We start from the raw sequence: 21,355 nt of genomic DNA on the forward strand, positions 1-21,355 counted from the left end.
TGGCTCAGTGGATAGAGCGTTGGCCTGCGGACTGAAGGGTCCCGGGTTCGATTCCGGTCAAGGGCACGTGCCTTGGTTGTGGGCACATCCCCAGTGGCGGATGTGCAGGAGGCAGCTGATCGATGTTTCTCTCTCATCGATGTTTCTAGCTCTCTATCCCTCTCCCTTCCTCTCTGTAAAATATCAATAAAATATATTAAAAAAAACAAAAAAAAAAACAAAGTTAATCCATTTACTATTTACAGATATGGCCTTTTCTGCTCATCTTCTCAGTTCTTCACACTACATTTTTTCTCAATTCTGTTTCATAAGAAACAACACAAAAATGTAAAGGCCCCAATAGTAGTGCTATTGAAGTAAAAACAACTCAGTTCATTGTACTGATGATCTGTGGGCATAAGAGTCATGACTGGGACAGTAAGCAGAAACATGCGTGTTTTCTGGAGTTATTCCGAAGCAAGGACTTTGAACCCTAACCGGCAGCCCTGAGTATCTTTGAACCATTTATCATCCATTATTTGTGGTCAACCAGTCTATTGTGAGGTCATTATGTCAGTATCAGCCGAACCCCTCCTCTTGGGTGAATTACTGATTCTGAGAGCACTGCTAATTGGTTAATCATTAATGTGGACCAGTTAGTCTTTACCTGTATCTTTCTCCATTGGCAGCAACACCAAGAATGTCAAATTCCCGGCTGGCGGGCCACATGCTTTGTCAGCCTAGAGTTTGACATGTTTGACTTAGATTCAGAGCCAAGTTCAAACGGGAAACTTTCTGTCAGGGATGTAGGGCAAGTGTGATGATTCTCTGCGTCTGCCAGTGACACTCTGGGTGTTTTGCATTTCATCTATTGGGATTTATAAATTGTTTTCAATGTTTAATACACTGTCTGCAATAAGCCATGTGCCACATGTTACTCTTTATATACAAACTAGAGGCCCAATACAGGAAATTTGTGCAAGGGGCTCGGCCTGCTCAGCCCCTGGCTTCGTCTGGAAGGTCGTCCGGATGGTCGTTCTGCTGTTCGGTCTAATTAGCATATTAGCTCTTCATTATATAGGATTGTTTCTTATACTAAAAGGTTGCTATCTCAGAATGTCATATCCTATAGGAAAGCAAAAATTTTTATCAACTGCATTTTAAGCAAATCCATAACCATTCCACTTTTGAATTTTGTCATATTGGACAGCCATTGCTTCACTCTAAATTGCAGGCTGCTAACCAGGTAATATCTTCGAACTAAAAGAGGGTTCGTAGAACTTCAGGGAATTATTAGTTAGAAATAAGAACAAAAATGTAAAATAGAAGGTGGTACCCCTTCCCAGCATACCTAAGTGAAAGCTTAAAAAAGGGAAATTTAAAAACTTCAGGTCAGGTTTAACATGAGTATGATGTCTCTATATGAGAGATCCAATACTTGAATGAGGTTTTGGAACACCTCAATATATTTGTCAGGTTTTCGAGAACTTTTCTAAATTACTTTTAATTTGTCTTTTGTCCCGGGGTGAGACGGAGATCTGGGGTAAAGTATGCCCAGATCCTTTCTCTGTCTTAGGGCAAGTGAAGGTCAGCTCAGCCCTGGGCGGGGATGTGGCCTCCACCTCTTCCTCTGGTGGATTTTGAGTTGTTATTACCAGGAGCAAGGGATGAATTTTACAGTTCCTGCCTGTCTTTGGCTTGTCCTCTAGAGTAAAGAAAGTCTGGACATATGGGACTTCTAACCATTTTTCTTCCTTCCTAGAGAAAAGATCTAATTGTAGGATGGTGTTATAGTTGAGGCTTCCCTCTGAGGGCAACTCTCCCCATTCGCCAGTTGGTATTGAGGCCAAACCTGAGTGCAGAAAAAAATCAGGCGCCATTTTTTTTTTTTTTTTAAGGTTTGTGGGTCAGAATTATTCCACTTTTTGAGGGGCTGTTTTTACGTAGTGTGGATGACACGCTTCCCACCTGAAAGGAAAAAATGCACAAGGATGTTTCCTTTATCCACTGTGCTTCACAAAGGACGTCCTGTATCCCCTGTGACTATCCTTGGCAGTGGGGCGTCCCCTCACCTGGCCAAGGCTGGAGGGAGTCCCCACTCTCAACTAGGAGTGAGGGTTACCTTGCCCACGTATGGTCGCAAATAAGGCTGCCGGGTGGACTAACCACACTTACCACCACAGTGATGACCCGAGCTCACGCAGAAGCGGCCTCTTGCCTCCCTAACCTGTGGGGAAGCGAGCATAACCTGTGTCCTGCTCTCAGGCCCCTTGTCTGTGATTAAAAGTGCCCGAGGTACCCGCTCATGGGTCTGAAGCACCCACTGAACTGGACGGTTAAGAACCTACTGAACTGAATTCCCAAGGGGTTTACTCTAGGATGTGGACTTAAGAGAGTTTACACAGTACCTGGAACCCTGGTTTGGCCAGTGTCCAGAGTACAAATAGCTCCGGTCCCACCCCTTGGATGCCCTTGTCATTAAAGGATTTATTCTCTGACTGATTTCTGGGGCAGGATGGAATCTATTTCTAGCCAAGTTTAGTACTTTAAACCTTCTGCTCACTGGCTTACTTCTTTATTTTTACTGAACCAACCAGTAGGTTAGCTTGCTGCTGTAGTCCGGCCATTCGGGACTGGGCGAGACAGGCCGGACATGCCCTGGAGCCCTCCCTCAGTCCCTCCCTGGCCCCAGTCATGAACCGGTGGTGTCCTTCAGCCTGACCTTGGCCCTCTCACAATTCGGGACCCCTCAGGGGATGACAAAGAGCCAGTTTTGGCCTGATCCCTGCAGGCCAGGCCAAGGGACCCCACCAATGCACGAATCTATGCACCAGGCTGCTAATTAGCATTATAAAGGAGTTCTCCCCGCTGGAGGTTGATAACAGCTGTCTCCCCACGAAATCTCCCCCTGACCCGTGGCAAAAAGGGAGGGGGAAGGGAAAAAAGAAAAGAAAAAAAGGTAGTTTTATTTTATGAAGCGGTTTTCAGTCTCAAGGTGGCAGAATGAGGTTACTAGGTGATATTCAGCAGAGGAACTTGAAGACTTAATTTTAAGATAAGGCTTGTATTCCCAGGACTTCCCCCTCTTGTGCTTGCTCGCCTGCACCCCGATAATCTGGGAAGGCCCGGGCATTGCCAAACCCCCGCAGGTGCTCCGGGAGGGGGCAGGATGGGGAACATCGCAAAGCCCTGCCCAGCATCACACCCGTTCAAACTTCCCTGCACAGCATTGGTAGCTGTGGACAGCGTGGTCCCAAGGCGTGGCTCACACCGCAAAGCGCCTGCCTGTGATGTCACAAACCCAAGCAGGCCCGCTGAAGGGCAACTGAGGCTGGCTATGGGGCGGGCAATCAAGGCTTGGCCACTTTGCGCTCATGGGGGCACCGTGCAAAGGAATGGGTGGGAGGTAGGTGTGTCCTCCCAGTATTTTTTCTGCAAAAATGAACAGTTCAAAGGATGTGGCAGTCTTTGCATATGTCTGAGCTTCTGTGTACTACATGTGGTAAGATCTTAGCCTCCAAAGGCATTACTAGAATATAACAATTTATTGGCCATATTAAAAAGGATTAATTCTATGGTCCAGACCAAATTTTTAATATTAAAACCAGTTTAAGTTTGATGATCTTTAGATTGAGTATGTTTGGCGATTCTTCCGAGTGTGGATTTTCAAGGCTTTTGACTGAGAAATACCTTTGGAACACCCCAAGGCCCTTGGGTACCTCAAGGATTTATTCTCTCCTCTCTAAAAGAAATTACAGTATTTTTGAACTAAATTAGGCAGATTCAATATACTTGAAATTACATGAGAAAGCTTTGTCAAATAAAAAATTAATAACAGTTTTCTATTTATTTATTTATTTTTAATATATTTTATTGATATTTTACAGAGAGGAAGGGAGAGGGATAGAGAGCTAGAAACATCGATCAGCTGCCTCCTGCACACCCCCCACCGGGGATGTGGCCGCAACCAAGGTACATGCCCCTGACCGGAATCGAACCCGGGACCCCCCAGTCCGCAGGCCGACGCTCTATCCACTGAGCCAAACCGGTTTCGGCCAGTGTTCTATTTAGATACATATGTTTTGAATGTTATAGAGGTTTCAGTCTACTTCAGAAAAGAACTTACACAAATTCAGAGCCAAGGTCAAACAGAAAACTTTCAGAAATGACACATAACCAGTCAGGGACATAGGGCAAGCGGGATGATTCTCTGCGTCAGTGACACTCTGGGTCTTTTGCGTTTCATCTATTGGGGTTTATAAATTGTTTTCAATGTTTAGTACACCATCTGCAATAAGCCATGTGCCACATGTTATTCTTTATATACAAACTAGAGGCCTGGTGCACAAAATTCGTGCACAGGGGTGGGGGGAGGGGTGCCTGTTGGGATCGGGCCTAAACAGGCAGTCGGACATCCCTCTCACAATCCAGGACTGCTGGCTCCCAACAACTTGCCTGCCTCTGCCTGATTGCCCCTAACCGCTTCTGCCTGCCAGCCTGATCACCCCCTAACCACTCCTCTGCTGGCCTGATCAATGCCTAACTGCTCCCCGGCCAGCCCGATTGCCCCTAACTGCTCTCCCCTGCTGGCCTGGTCAGCCCCAACTGCCCTCCCCTGAAGTCCTGGTCCCCCCCAACTGCCCTCCCCTGCTGACCTGGTCTCCCCCAACTGCCCTCCTCTGCTGGCCCGGTCATCCCTAACTGCCCTCCCTGCTTGCCTGATTGCCCACAACTGCCCTCCCTTGCAGGCCTGGTCCCCCCAACTGCCCTCCCCTGCAGGCCTGGGTCTCCCCCCTACAACTGCCCTCTCTTGCTGGCCTGGTCACCCCCAACTGCCCTCCTCTGCTGGCCTGGTCACCCCTAACTGCCCTCCTCTGCTGGCCTGGTCACCCCTAACTGCCACAACTGCCCTCTCCTGCAGGCCATCTTGTGGTGGCCATCTTGTGTCCACATGGGGGCAACCATCTTTGACCACATGGGGGCAGCCATCTTGTGTGTTGGAGTGACGGTCAATTTGCATATTACTCTTTTATTAGATAGGATTGTTTGTTATTCTTTCTGTCATTTTTCAGGGATCATTTACTAAAAGGTTGTTGTCTCAGAACATCATCTATAATACTAAAGTCATAATATGTTAATTCGACTGAATGACCTTCCTGACAACCACACTATGACACCACTGGCACCAGGCCAGCCAAGGCGGGTGCAATGCAATTAGTTGGGGGCCTGGCTATCGCCCCATGATCACCCCACAGAGGGAGGCCCAGGCCACTGACTAGTGGGGCAATCAATCAGGGGGCTCCACGATCGCCCCAAAGAGGGACCCCCACTGACTGGCGGGCTGCGGCGGGTGGGCGGGGCCTCCCTCTGCGAGGGAAGCCCGGGTGCCAGAGGGAAGCTGGTGCTGGCAGCCGGGGGAAGGAAGACCTACTCTTGCACGAATTTCGTGCATTGGGCCTCTAGTATCTTATAGGAAAGTAAAGGTTTTTATCAACTGCATTTTAAACAAATCTATAACCATGCCACTTTTCAAATTTTGTCATATTGGACAGCCATTGCTTTACTCTGGTGCATTTAAGTCTTTAGAGAAACCCATAAAAAGGACTCTGACTTACTCCAAATTGCAGGCTTCTAAGCAGGTCATATCTTTGAATTGGATAAGGGCTTGTAGAACTTCAGGGAATTATTAACTGGAGATAATACAAAAAGACATACTGTATATAGAAGGTGGTACCCCCTTACTAGCATACCTAAGTAAAATATACAGGTGAACCCTAGTCTTAAAAAGGGGAAATTTAAAAACCTCTTCCACCAATGTTCACAGAGTAACTGAAATGTTTTCTCACCATTAATAAGAGCTAAGAGGGGTGCCTTTTACCTAAACTGTTCCCTGCAAAGTCAAGTAGCATGTCCCTCTCTAGGAAGCAACCAAGTTAGGTGCCCTGTTTGAAAGAAGGTAAAATCTCTGAGGTGGCATTTTTAAGGTTTGGAAGCAAAACAGCAGAAATTAATGTTCAGTAAAAATAAAGAATTAAGCCAGTGAGCAGAAGGTTTAAAGTACTAAACTTGGCTAGAAATAGATTCCATCCTGCCCCAGAAATCAGACAGAGAATAAATCCTTTAATGACAAGGGCATCCAAGGGGTGGGACCGGAGCTATTTGTACTCTGGACACTGGCCAAACCAGGGTTCCAGGTACTGTGTAAACTCTCTTAAGTCCACATCCTAGAGTAAACCCCTTGGGAATTCAGTTCAGTAGGTTCTTAACCGTCCAGTTCAGTGGGTGCTTCAGACCCATGAGCGGGTACCTCGGGCACTTTTAATCACAGACAAGGGGCCTGAGAGCAGGACACAGGTTATGCTCGCTTCCCCACAGGTTAGGGAGGCAAGAGGCCGCTTCTGCGTGAGCTCGGGTCATCACTGTGGTGGTAAGTGTGGTTAGTCCACCCGGCAGCCTTATTTGCGGCCGTACGTGGGCAAGGTAACCCTCACTCCTAGTTGAGAGTGGGGACTCCCTCCAGCCTTGGCCAGGTGAGGGGACGCCCCACTGCCAAGGATAGTCACAGGGGATACAGGACGTCCTTTGTGAAGCACAGTGGATAAAGAAAACATCCTTGTGCATTTTTTCCTTTCAGGTGGGAAGCGTGTCATCCACACTACGTAAAAACAGCCCCTCAAAAAGTGGAATAATTCTGACCCACAAACCTTAAAAAAAAAAAAAAAATGGCGCCTGATTTTTTTCTGCACTCAGGTTTGGCCTCAATACCAACTGGCGAATGGGGAGAGTTGCCCTCAGAGGGAAGCCTCAACTATAACACCATCCTACAATTAGATCTTTTCTCTAGAAAGGAAGAAAAATGGTTAGAAGTCCCATATGTCCAGACTTTCTTTACTCTAGAGGACAAGCCAAAGACAGGCAGGAACTGTAAAATTCATCCCTTGCTCCTGGTAATAACAACTCAAAATCCACCAGAGGAAGAGGTGGAGGCCACATCCCCGCCCAGGGCTGAGCTGACCTTCACTTGCCCTAAGACAGAGAAAGGATCTGGGCATACTTTACCCCAGATCTCCTTCTCACCCCGGGACAAAAGACAAATTAAAAGTAATTTAGAAAAGTTCTCGAAAACCTGACAAATATATTGAGGTGTTCCAAAACCTCATTCAAGTATTGGATCTCTCATATAGAGACATCATACTCATGTTAAACCTGACCTGAAGTTTTTAAATTTCCCTTTTTTAAGCTTTCACTTAGGTATGCTGGGAAGGGGTACCACCTTCTATTTTATTTTATTTTTTATTTTTATTTTTTTAATTTAATAAATCTTTATTGTTCAGATTATTACAATTGTTTCTCCTTTTTCCCCCCATAGCTCCCCTCCACCTGGTTCCCACCACACCCTTTGCCCTTACCGCCCCCACACTGTCCTCATCCATAGGTGTACGATTTTTGTCCAGTCTCTTCCTGCACCCCCCATACCCTTTTCCCCCTGAGAATTATCAGTCCACTCCCTTTCTATGCCCCTGAATCTATTATATTCACCAGTTTATTCTGTTCCTCAGATTTTTTTTAAAAATGTATTTTATTGCTTTTTTTACAGAGAGGAAGGGAGAGGGATAGTTAGAAACATCGATGAGAGAGACACATCAATCAGCTGCCTCCTGCACACCTCCTACTGGGGATGTGCCTGCAACCAAGGTACATGCCCTTGACCGGAATCGAACCTGGGACCTTTTAGTCCGCAGGCCGACGCTCTATCCAATGAGCCAAACCGGTTAGGGCAAGTTCCTCAGATTTTTAATTCACTTGATTTTTAGGTTCATTTGTTGATAGATATGTATTTGTTGTTCATAATTTTTCTCTTTACTTTTTTCTTCTTCCTCTACTTAAAGAATACCTTTCAGCATTTCATATAATACTGATTTGGTGTTGATGAACTCCTTTAGCTTTTTCTTATCTGTGAAGCTCTTTATCTAACTTTCCATTCTGAATGATAGCTTTGCTGGGTAGAGTAGTCTTGGTTGTAGGTTCTTGCTATTCATCTCTTTGATTATTTCTTGCCACTCCCGTCTGGCCTGCATAGTTTCTGTTGAGAAATCAGCTGACAATCGTATGGGTTCTCCCTTGTAGGTAACTACCTGTTTTTATCTTGCTGCTTTTAATATTCTCTCTTTGTCTTTTGCTCTTCGCATTTTAATTATGATGTGTCTTGGTGTGGTCCTCTTTGGATTCCTTTTGTTTGGGGTTCTGTGCACTTCCTGGACTTGTAAGTCTATTTCTTTCACCAGGTGGGGGAAGTTTTCTGTCATTATTTCCAATAGGTTTTCAGTATCTTGCTCTCTCTCTTCTTCTGGAACTCCCATAATTCTGATGTTGGTACGCTTGAAGTTGTCACAGAGGCTTCTTACACTATCTTCAACTTTTTGAATTCTTTTTTCTTTTTTTTGCTTTTCCGGTTGAGTGTTTTTTGCTTCTTTGTATTTCAAATCTTTGACTTTATTCTTGCGTTCCTCTAGTCTGCTGTTGGGTCTCTGTATAATATTTTTTATTTCAGTCAGTGTATGTTTAATTTCTAGTTGGTCCTTTTTCATATCTTTGAGGGTCTCATTATATTTATCGGCCTCTTCTAGGATATTCTTGAAAAGCCTTATAACCGTGGTTTTGAATTCTATATCCAGTCGTTTGTTTTCCTCCATTTCTTTTGCTTGTGATCTGTTTCTTTGTCTCCCCATTTTTCACTGTTTCCCTGAGTTGTTAGGATGGCTTTGTGTGCTAGGTTTCCTATATGGCCCAGTGGGTCGGCCTCCCCAGTTAACCTGAGGTGGACACTCTTGGTGCACCGTTTTGTGGACTGTGTGTACAGCCTTGATGTAGTTAAGTCTTGATTGTTGTTGGTATCACTGGGAGGAATTGACCTGCAGGCCAGTTGGCTGTGAGGATCAGCTGTGTCTATGCTGGGAGAACTTCTGTGCTGGAGACAGCCTTATAGGATTAGCCTTGCCAGATTGCAAAAGCCTCTGTGCTCAGCTTGGAAGGGGTGGAGTCTCAGGGCGGAGCAGATAGTCTTGGCTTCCTGTCAGCCCTGCCCTTGCACGCGCGTGCCTCCAAACCTCTGCCTTCCGCGGTTCCCGAGTTTCCGCCTTACAGTCCAGATTTCCTCCGTAAGAGCGTGGGTCCCCAGGGCCTCGCCCGGAACTGCGGTTCAGTGCAGTTGAAACTGGGGTTCAGTGCAGTCAGGAGCTTCTGACTTTCTTCCACTAGGGATAGCCTGTGGTAACCTCCTCAGTCAGTCTTTGTGCGCACTCGCGCCTCCAGACCCCTGCCGCCGCGGCTCCCCTGAGTCTCCGAGTCTCCGTGTGCCTTTCTCTCTACCTGACAGTCCAAACTCCCCCTGTATGAGCCTGGGTCCACAGGGTTTCGCCCGGAACTGAGGTTCAGTGCAGTTGGAACTGGGGTTCAGTGCAGTCGGGGACTTCCTTCCCCCTTCCGCCAGAGAAAGCCAGCCAGGCACTCCGCCGCCCTTCCTCTCTGCGCGCGCGTGTCTCCATACCTCGGCTCTTTGCCGCTCCTTATCCGTGAGCTTTCCTCTTTCCTTCTAGTTGTAGAATTTCCACTCAGCCAGCTTTCCTGTGGTTCTGGATGGTGTCCGTTCTGTCTTTTAGTTGTAGTTTTGAAATTGTTGTGCGGGGCAGCAGTTTAGATGCTTACCTATGCCACCATCTTGGTTTCTCCCACCTTCTATTTTACATTTTTGTTATTATTTCTAATTAATAATCCCCTGAAGTTCTACGAACCCTCTTTTAGTTCAAAGATATGACCTGGTTAGCAGCCTGCAATTTAGAGTGAAGCAATGGCTGTCCAATATGACAAAATTCAAAAGTGGTATGGTTATGGATTTGCTTAAAATGCAGTTGATAAAAATTTTTGCTTTCCTATAAGATATGACATTCTGAGATAGCAACCTTTTAGTATAAGAAACAATCCTATATAATGAAGAGCTAATATGCTAATTAGACTGAACAGCAGAACGACCATCCGGACGACCTTCCAGACGAAGCCAGGGGCTGAGCGGGCAGAGCCCCTTGCACAAATTTCCTGCATTGGGCCTCTAGTTTGTATATAAAGAGTAACATGTGGCACATGGCTTATTGCAGACAGTGTATTAAACATTGAAAACAATTTATAAATCCCAATAGATGAAATGCAAAACACCCAGAGTGTGACTGGCAGATGCAGAGAATCATCACACTTGCGCATCATAGCAACTGGCCAAACAGTTGAATGAATGGTCAGACACTTAGCATATTAGGCTTTTATTATATAAGACTAGAGGCCCAGTGCACAAAATTCGTGCACGGAGCGGGGTGTCCCTCACTCAGCCTGGTCTGCACCCTCTCCAATCTGGGACCCCTTGGGGGATGTCCAACTGCCAGTTTAGGCCCCATCCTAAACCAGCAGTCAGACATCCCTCTTGCAATCCGGGACCGCTGGCTCCTAACCACTTGCCTGCCTCCCGGCCTGATCCCTAACTGCTCTCCCTTGCCAGCCTGATCCCCCTAACTGCTCTCCCCTGCCGGCCTGTTACCTAACTACTCTCCCTTGCCAGCCTGATCTCCTTAACTGCTCTCTCCTGCCAACCTGATACCCCTAACTGCTCTCCCCTGCTGGCCTAATACTCCTAATTGCTCTCCCCTGCCAGCCTGATCACCCCTAACTGCCTCTGCCTTGGCCCCACCACCATGGCTTTGTCCGGAAGTACATCTGGTCTAATTGGCATATTACCCTTTTATTAGTATAGAATAGTGGCCTGGTGCACGGGTGGGGGCTGGTTGGTCTGCCCTGAAGGGGGTCCTATATCAGGGTGGGGGTCTCCTTGGGAGACAGGGCCAGCCTGGGCAAGGGGCCTGGGACAGTTTTCAGGCCAGCCACACCCCCGATCGGGGTGAGGGTCACTACTGGGGGATGTGGCCGGCCTGAGTGAGGGCCTGAGGGCTGTTTGCAGGCTGGCCACACCCCCATCGGGGTGGGGGTCTCTGCTGGGGGTGTGTGGCCGGCCTGGGTGAGAGGCTGAGGGCAATTTGCAGGCTGGCCATGCCCCCATCGGGGTGAGGGTCCCCACTGGGGGAGGGGTGGCCTGGGCGAGGGGCTGAGGGCCATTTGCAGGCTGGTGATGCCCCCAGCTTTGTCAGGATGGACATCCAGAATAAGTCCGGTCTAATTAGCATATTATCCTTTTATTAGTATAGATGGCTGGAGTGTCCTTCTCTATGGAATTAACCCCTCCTTAGGCGCTGCAAGCCTTTAATTCTGTCTTTATTGAAGCCAGTTGGTAAAAAACACTTGCACTGGGAGTGGAAAGTGGTTGGCTGACCCTGCCTGCCTCATCCCTCGCCTAGAAGCTTTTCCTTATGATCGTTACTCCCTTTATACTTAGGAGTCGGAGGAGTTAGGTGTGGGTTGGATCCGGACTGAGGAGGCAGCAGTCCTATTGACTGGATGCTATTTGACCTGATATCTCTGGGATAGAGAGCAGAAGAAAAGGCAGATGATTCTCCTATTAAAATCTGCTTGGGATCTGGGCCAGGGGAGACCAACCCTTATTTGCATCTCCTAGAGTTTAATTACATGTGCTGTTAAAAACCTAGGAGGAAGGTGCACTGCTCGGCAGCACAAGACACCCATGAAAAACACACATGGTGTCAAAACAAGCCAAAAGAAAATCGTTTGGGCAAAAAATGAAAAAGGATCTCAAGTCAAATTTATAGAAAAGATTCCTTTACTAACTTTTGGTCGAGAATATGTTTGTATATTTTCAGAAAACAACTCCAAGACCATGTGGATTCCTGCAACAGAGAGGAATTGACAGGACTGCTCCAGCCATGAAGACAGAAGAGAAACAGTCCAGAGATGGAAGATGCCTTGCCATACTAGCAGTCAGCAGCTGTGTGTCGCTGCAGGTTGCCCAGGACCAAACCAGAGAGGGTCAGACCTGCATTACCACCATTTGTCCACCATCCAGAACTGAAATATCATTGCTGACATGTACACATAAGGAACTGTTTGATATTGAAATTGGGACTCAAAAGAACTGTTGGCCCAGAAAGAAACTCACTACAGACTGATTCATTTGCCTCTCAGCATAACCATTATTGTGTCATTTTCGGTTCTTGTAAGTGTATTTCTGGGATCACATGATCTCACTCATCTAGGGGAAATAATGAACAACATAAACTGATGAACAAAAACAGACCCGGAGACAGGGAAGCATCGATCAGACTGTCAAACCTCAGAGGGAAGGTAGGGGAGGGAGGGGGTAAGGGGAAGAGATCAACCAAAGGACTTGTATGGATGCCTATAAGCCTAACCAGTGGTCATGGACAACAGGGCATGCATGGGGAGGGGTTTAGGATGGGAATGGGGGGATGAGGACAAATATGTGATACCTTAATCAATAAAAAAATTATTAATAAAAAAAAAACACCTAGGAGGTGGTCTTCACGCTACGGGTATCACCCCAGCACCCCTGCTTTGGCTCTTACTCGTGTAGGAGTGTCCGCGAATCTTGGACCATGGGGAGGGGGAGGAGAATTGCCTCTTTGATCTTTGGAGCTGGGCAGGGACCCAAGCACTCACTCAGTTGATGACCGGGCTTTGACTTGTGACTGCCGGCAGCCTGATGCTCTAACCTGACCCAGCATCAGTTTATCCTGACATGGGAGGCTTTTTTGCAGCAGTCACCCTAGTGGCTCTTACTTGACTGACTCATGCCTGCTTTCTGTTTGGCCCTGGAGATGAAGAATACATCTAGAGAAAGAGGGAAATGCCCTCTTTTTAGATGGCAACCAAGTTTAAGTGGCTGGCAGGTGTCCGTCAGCCTCCAAAATCATACAGGTGACAGGAAAGAGACAGAATCCATGGGTACACTCACCATTTGCCATGCAGGAGGTTGACTTATGAATTTCCCAGCCAATGCACCATTATGACACAGGAAAATTGGACTGGAACAAGCGGTGTTCCCCTGGGCAGGATGGTTCCCAAGGCTCTTGTCTGGTGGAGTCAAAGAATGAAACCACGGACAAAAGATGTAATAGTAAAAGGTGGAAATTTATTGAGAAACAAGCACAGACTCCCACATAGGGAGGAGGAAAGAGTCCCACTAAGTTCTTTTTTCCCATGACTTATAAAGGCTGCAGTTCTTTGTGTCTTGATATCCCTTCTGATTGGTCACTATTCCCCTTTCATTTGGTCACTGTAGCAATTCCTGAGCTCAAACCTCATGTGAAGTATGTGAGATGCCCTCCTTCTTTTCCCTTATTGTTTCCCTATTCCCTCTCAGGTTTCTTCTTTCCTCTTTAAATGAGGGGATTCCTCCCCTTTATTCTGTGAACGTATACCTTTTGCAGCTCCTAGCTCCCTTATCTTATGGAAATGTACCCTTTGCAGCTTTGTAGCCCTGTGCTTTTTCCATGGACTGGACCCCTTAATTCCTAAAATTTCCTAAGCCTGTCTATTTCACTCCTAAAAACTCCCTTCATCAGGAACGACCCAATTATTCTTATCTTCATGGCCATCCTTTGAAACATGACCAAGCCCTAGCTGGTTTGGCTCAATGGATAGAGCATCGGCCTGCAGATTGAAGGGTCCCAGGTTGGATTCTGGTCAAGGGCACATGCCCAGGTTGTGGGCTCAATCACCAATAGGGGGCATGCAGGAGGTAGCCAATCAATTATTCTCTCTTATCGTTGATGTTTCTATCTCTTTCTCCCTCTCCCATTCTCTCTGAAATCAATAAAAATATATTAAAAAATAAAATAAAACCATGACCAAGAACCCAAAAAGAGCTGCAAAGTCTTAGCATGGGCACTTTAAATTGATCCTCCTACACATTTAATATGTGCTACCTCAGGATGCTTACACATTTTCTGAAGTATGTTGGAATATCCCAAATTTTTCAGGGGCGGGGGAGGGGGTTCTACTCACATGTGTTAATCCTATGGTTGGCTACTAGGTAGGGCTCAAATGTTATTTAAGACTTTCCCTAATGAATGTCATTTAGATATTTCTTATTTACAATGGCACAGAATTTCCTCAGGATTTTAAAATCACGTTTTAAAGATACCCTATATAGCCCTAGCCGGTTTGGCTTAGTGGATAGAGCATCGGCCTATGGACTGAAGGGTCCGGGTTCAATTCCGGTCAAGGGCACATGCCCGGGTTGCGGGCTCAATCCCCAGTAGGGGGAGTGCAGGAGGCAGCCGATCAATGATTCTATCATCATTGATGTTTCTATCTCTCTCTCCCTTTCCCTTCCTCTCTGAAATCAATAAAAATATATATATATATATATATATATATATATATATAAAGATACCCTATATATTAAGCATGGAACAGAGTGAGGAATCTCAGAGGAAAGGTGGGGCAGGATAGGTGGGAGGGAGGTAATCAACCAAAGACCTTGTATGCATATATGAATAACTCATGGACACAGACTATAGCGTGGTGAAGACCTAGGGCATGGGCAGACTGGAGGGGGTCAATGGGAGAAAAAAGGGGGACATATGTAATACTTACAACAATAACGATTTATAAAAAATTAAAAAATAAAAAGAATAAAGATAACCTATAGTTTCAATTCCCTGAAGATCACCACATACTGAAAGCGGAAAAGGAAACATTGAAAACAGAAAATTACACTGTTTTAGCTCCACAATCATCTCTTCAGGAGAAGGCAAGGCTCTCAACCTTACAAAAGTGACTGAAATCTGAAGTTCATTCATAGCCTTATTCTGTAGTCCAATCATGCTAGAATATTTTAGGGAAATTCTGTGTCTTTTCTTGGCAGGCCCTAAATTAATCAATTGATTCTTTTTCTATGCCAGGTTGATCAAAGAGTGACACATGAGGCAAAAGGGTTTCTTAACAAAATTTCTTTTGTTTTCTGTTCAATAGAAATTGCTGAACCTGGTTTCTGACCCTTTGCTGGTAATGTTTGACTTTAAAATTTTGCATTAGGAGGATCCAAGATGGCGGCGTAGGTAAACACCTAAACTGCTGCCTCGCACAACAATTTCAAAACTACAACTAAAAGACAGAACGTCTATCACCCAGAACCACAGGAAAGCTGGCTGAGTGGAAGTTCTACAACTAGAAGGAAAGAAAAACAGCATTGAGGGGTGCACAAGCGCTGAAAAGCTGAGGTACGGAGACGTGTGAATCGGGCTGGCGACGGGTGACTGGGAGCGCTGCTGTTTTCAACCCGAAGGGAGATAAGCTCCCGATTACTCCGAACTCCAGTTTCTGGGGAGACACGGGGGACCCAAACTCCTATGGGGAAAAGCTGGACTGTCTGCCATGGGGTCGGAAAGTGAGGGAGGCTTGCTTGCAGGGCTGAGGGCAGGAATAATTGTTTTCTGTGCTGGGGCGCAGGATGCAGAGACGCGGTCGGAGATGCAGAGCCGGATTACTGGCAGCCATCGCTGTTTGCCACGCCCTAGCCTGGTGAAGCCCTGAGACCCTGCCCCGCACAATCTACAAACCCACCCAAGCTCAAAGCAGCGGCTTTAGCATATAAATGACCTGCCCTATAGCAGCTTAACCTGGCAAACTTGCAGCCCAGGTCAGACAGCTCCAAAACCTCCAAACCCCAAGCAAAGAGGAGAAAACTGTAGTTCTCGCTGTAGCTCCTGCTGGGTGGCCTCAGACAGTAGCTGACCTGCACCCCATTGGAGATCCAGAAGCCAGTGTACCTAGTGGTCAGTGTGAGACACCAGATTTCAACTCCTCACATCCTAAATGACATTCAAGAGGCAGACTCAGTGAGCACCAAAGCCCCACTGAAACAAGTCCTGCCCCATAAGTGTGTCTCCAGTGCAGCAGCTCTTCCATTGTAGACACAGCTGATCCTCACAGCCAATTGGCCTGGAGGTCAATTCCTCCCAGTGTAGCAACAGCAATCAAGGCTTAACTACACCAAGACTTTGCACTCAGCCCACAAAGGGGTGTACCAAGAGCATCCACTCCGGTGATTGGTGAGGCTGAGCTACTGGCCCCTATAGGTCACCTACCACACAAAGCCACTCCATCAACACAGGGAAGCAGCAGAATGCGGAGACAAAGAAACATGTCACGAATGAAAGAAATGGAGGAAAGCAAACTACTAGACGACATAGAGTTCAGAACCACATTTATAAGGTTACTCAAGAATCTTCTAAAAACTGCCGAGAAACTTGATGAGACCTTCAAGGACCTTAATGAGAATGCCAAAAAAAAGGAAAAGGACCAGTCAGAATTTAAGCATACACTGTCTGAAATAAAGAATATATAGAGCCGAAACCGGTTTGGCTCAGTGGATAGAGCGTCAGCCTGCGGACTGAAGGGTCCCGGGTTCGATTCTGGTCATGGGCACGTACCTTGGTTGCGGGCACATCCCCAGTGGGTGGTGTGCAGGAGGCAGCTGATCGATGTTTCTCTCTCATCGATGTTTCTGGCTCTCTGTCCCTCTCCCTTCCTCTCTGTAAAATATCAATAAAATATATTTAAAAAAAAAAAAAAGAATATATAGAAACTCAACTGTAGATCAACGTACCCTAAGAATCAAACCAAAGATCTGAAATATGAGAAAACAAAAAACACCCAACCAGAAAAACAAAAAGAAAAAAGAATCCAAAAATATGAAGATAGTGTAAGGAGCCTCTGGGACAACTTTAAGCGTACCAACATCTGAATTTTTGGGGTGCCAGAAGAAGAGAGAGAGCAAAATATTGAAAACCTATTAGAAGAAATAATGACAGAAAACTTTCCCTACCTGGTGAAAGAAATAGACTTACAAGTTCAGGAAGCGCACAAAACCCCGTACAAGAGGAATCCAAAGAGGACCACACCAAGACACATCATAATTAAAATGCCAAGGGCAAAAGACAAAGAGAGAATCTTGAAAGCAGCAAGAGAAAAACGGTTAGTTACCTACAAGGGAGCACCCAAATGACTGTCAGCTGATTTCTCGGCAGAAACTATGCAGGCCAGAAGGGAGTGGCAAGAAATATTCAAAGTGATGAACAGCAAAAACCTACAACCAAGATTATTCTACCCAGCAAAGCTATCATTCAGAGTTGAAGATCAGATAAAGAGCTTCACAGACAAGAAAAAGCTAAAGGAGTTCATCACCACCAAACCAGGATTACATGAAATGCTGAAGGGTATTCTTTAAGAAGAGGAAGAAGAAGAAAAAAGTAAAGATAAAAATTATGAACAACAAAATGACATCAAATACATACCTACTAACAAGTGAATCTAAAAATCAAGTGAATAAAAAATCTGAAGAACAGAATGGACTGGTGAATATAATAGAATCAGGGACATAGAAAGGGAGTGGACTGACAATTCTCAGGGGGAAGGGGGTGTGAGGGGTTCAGGAAGAGATTGGAGAAAAATCTTACACCTATGGATGAAGACAGTGGCGGGGGGTAAGGGCATGGGGTGGGGTGGGGAATCAGGTGGAGGGGAGCTATGGGGGAAAAAAAGAGGAACACCTGTAATAATCTGAACAATAAAGACTTATTTAAAAAAATAAAAATAAATAAAATTTTGCATTAGTTTTCTATTACTGTTGCAAGAAATTACCACAAGCTTAGTGGTTTAAAACCACATAGTTTTATAATCTTACAATTCTGTAGGACAGAAGTCCAAAGCACATCTTGCTGGGATAAAATCAAAGTATTGGCAGGGCTGTATTCACTTCTGGAGACTCTGGGGGACAGTTTTCCTTGCCTTTTCTTGCATTCAGGGGCCCACCTGGATTCATTGTCTCCTAGCTTCCTCACCAGCCAAGGTGCATCTCTTTCACCTTCCTTCCTTCATCATGGCTCTTTCTTTATTTCTTCCAGTCCAGGCTGGCAGTGTTTCTGCTGTTATAAATCTTTTTCTATAGCTGTATTGAGAAAAAATTAACAAAATTATATATGTTTAAATATACGGTATGGTAATTTGATATATGTTTACATCATAAAATATTTACCACCTTGTCAAGTTATTAAACATGTTTATCACCTCACATAGTTACTGGGTTGTTTTTTTGTTTGGTGTGAACACTTAAGATCTACTCTCTTAGCAAATTTCAAGTGTACAATACAATATTATTCACTAAAGTAATCATGCTGTGTATTAGATCATCAGAACTTCTCATCATATAACTGAAAGTTTGTACCCTTTGAACAACATCTCCCCATTTTCCCCACCTTCCAATCCCTGAGAAACCACTATTCAATTTTTTTTTAATGATTGGGGGATAAGGACACTTATGTAATACCTTAATCAATAAAGAAAAAAATATATATATAAAAAGAGGTAATATGCAAATTATCCGGGATGCCATAACGTCATGACTGCTCAGGAGAAGGCTGCGCGTGTAGGTGGGTGGGAGGGAACTGCGTGCGAGGTGAGGCAAGCCACGGATGCCACAGCAACTTGAGCAGGCCCAAAGCGGAGACACCGGGGCTGCCAGGCACTGTGCACCAGCAGTCCCGCCTCTGTGCATAAGCTGCAGAGGAAACACCTTTTCTTACCGCTCACTGGCTAAGCTCCTAGTACACCACTCGCAGTGTTCTTGGTAACTTGAATAATAAGAATCCAAGAAGGTGATCCAGGGTTTTCCCACCTCACTCCTGGAGGTAAAAACGAAGGTCCACTGCTGGAGGGGCTAAGAAATGTCTTATCCTGCCCTAGCTGGTTTTGCTCAGTGGATAGAGCCTCGGCCTGTGGACCACAGGGTCCGGGTTCAATTCTGATCAAGGGCATGTACCTAGATTGCAGCCTCCTTCTTGGCCGGGGCCCAGGTCAGGGCTCATGCAGGAGGCAACCAATCGAAGTGTCCCTCTCACATTGATGTTTCTCTCTGTCTTTCCCTCTCTCTCCCATGCTCTCTAAAAATCAATGGAAAAATATCCTCAGGTGAGGATAAAAAAACAAAGAAAGAAATAGCATATCCTATGAAAGAGACATCTTGAAAATGCCTAAAGAAAATTGTCATTTTTTCATAGTGAAGGGACTGGAGTCCGTGTTGGTGAAAACAATTGGTGGCTGCGGCGGCCAGCAGTGGCAGCAGCAGCAGGGTGAGGGGGTGGTGCCTTCCCCTGATCAGCCCGGTCGCCTCCCACAGATGGAGGCCAGACTGCGGCTTAGGCCCACTCCCCAGGGCTCCCAGACTGTGAGAGGGGACAGGCTGGGCTGAGGGAACCCCCCCTCCCCGCCAGTGCACAATTTCATGCACCGGGCCTCTAGTAAATAAATAAATGTTTATACATGTGTGATACCATACAGTATTTGTTTTCCTCTGTCTGGCTTATTTCACTTAGCATAATGTCCCCCAGGTTCATCCATGTTGTTGAAAATGGCAAGATTTTCTTTTTTTTCTTTTTTTTCGTATGGCTGAATGATATTTATCACATATCACATTTTCTATAGTAATTCATTTGTCAACAGACAGCTAGGATGTGTCCAATGACATGTTTTTCATTTCCTTCTGAGCTCAAACATTAAATCGTGATGACCCATGAGTTTCCCTTCCACCCTGATCTCCCTCTCATTTTACAGCATCTTAGAAAGGTGGACAAATCAAGGTTTATCAACAGTTAATTCCCTGACTGGCCAAGTCTGGAGAGTCCATGACCTCCAAGTGATGAATGTTAAGTCTGCTGTTATCTGGATGAAGGAAGAATGATAATCAGACAAATTGTCTATGAGGCAGACAAAGTGAATTGACAGAGGTATTGCTGAAGTATTTAGAAAAAGAGGTGATAATCCATACTATTTTACTTACTTTACTATTCAAATTATCCCTGAAATGGTCAGAAGCAATAAGTCTAAGCTGGTCAGATGTTCTTTTGATATGTCTCCATTGTTCTCTGAGTATTCCTTTACTTTGTGGTATAATAAGATGTTCCAGACCCATATGTACTTTCCTTATCTCACCTCTGCAATCTGCCATTATTCCTGATTCCTAGAAATAGAGAAAGGTTTTTAGTAATCAAGATCTGGGCTTTAAGAGTGCTCATTTGTCTGATTTCTCTTTCCTTTTATGTCTCTCAGCAGACAGAGCTAGGAAATATAATCAATATATGTAAATGCCTAATATGCAAAGTGTCCCCTCAGGAGTTGGACTGGGAGACCGGGAGTTCAATTGCTTGCTATGACCTGCGCTGGACACCAGGGTGTGGTGCGGAACGAAGAAAGGCACCGGCCTGCAGCTGGCAGCTGGGGAAGGGAGTCCCGGGCTGGCAGCCCGAAGATCCCTATTGGCCCTGATCACCAGCCAGGCCTAGGGACCTTACCTGTGCACAAATTTCGAGTACCAGGCCTCTAGTATGATATAATTTTATAAGATATAAAGTGATATGCTCCTAATTACCTAAATTCTTCATGTTCTTAAAATATATAAAAAGACAAGATGAATTGATTATGTGGGTTGAGGAAGAAGAATAAGTTATTGTATCACAGTTATACAGGGCTTTTTCAAATCCCTTTTTCTATTTTGTCTTTAGTTAGTAGTTTGGACAGACCATTATTGGAATAGGACACAACCTCCAAAATCTTAGAAAACAAGATTTCACCAAGCAGTGGAAAGTTCCATGGAAACAAAAAGATTAGTAATATTTTTAATAGTTGCATGTACCATATCATTGTTTGGTATGGAAATGAGAAAGCTAAAACAATTCCTTTGGTCACAGATTTAATACTATCTCTTTCACTTAGAGTTACTGCCAACTGGCCTACTGAGGGACAACAGGAAAAACATCTCAAAAGGCCCCTAAAGCATTTAGTTGAATAATAATTTGGGTTATAAATTCAGAGGTTCTTGGCTGAGCTATTCATTTTCATAAGTAGTCTGCTCCCTTTGATTTCTACTTTCTAGGCGATGCCACTCTCACAAAAGTGATTATTGTCTTAATTTATGAACATTATGGGAAACAAAAGAAGGCTGAACCTTTTATAAGCTTAAATTCTCTTCAGTTTAAACCTTATATTTTCCCAGTGAAGACTTGTTCATTGAAAGCATGAAAGACCTCCCCTAGAATCAAATTCTATTGCTAGTGGAAACCTGAGAATTATTATCAAAGAGTAGTTTATGGAGGGAACAGATGACTGACAAATGGGAGAAAGGTTCCAGGGAGACGTCAGGGCAGGTGTGAGACATAGTTCAAATATTGTAGAACGCAAAGAGATAGGCTGCATCTTCTGTAATGTGTACTGAAAGATACAATATAAAACAGGAGGGGAAGGCCATCACTTAGGAAGGACAACCCTGGACGTTTTAGAAAATGAATTTAAATACACTGTGATTTTATAAAGTTCTTTGAACCTCCCATAGCCTTAGCCAGTTTTA

The sequence above is a fragment of the Plecotus auritus genome (assembly GCF_963455305.1).
Source record: "Plecotus auritus genome assembly, chromosome: 4".
Lineage (NCBI taxonomy): Eukaryota > Metazoa > Chordata > Mammalia > Chiroptera > Vespertilionidae > Plecotus > Plecotus auritus.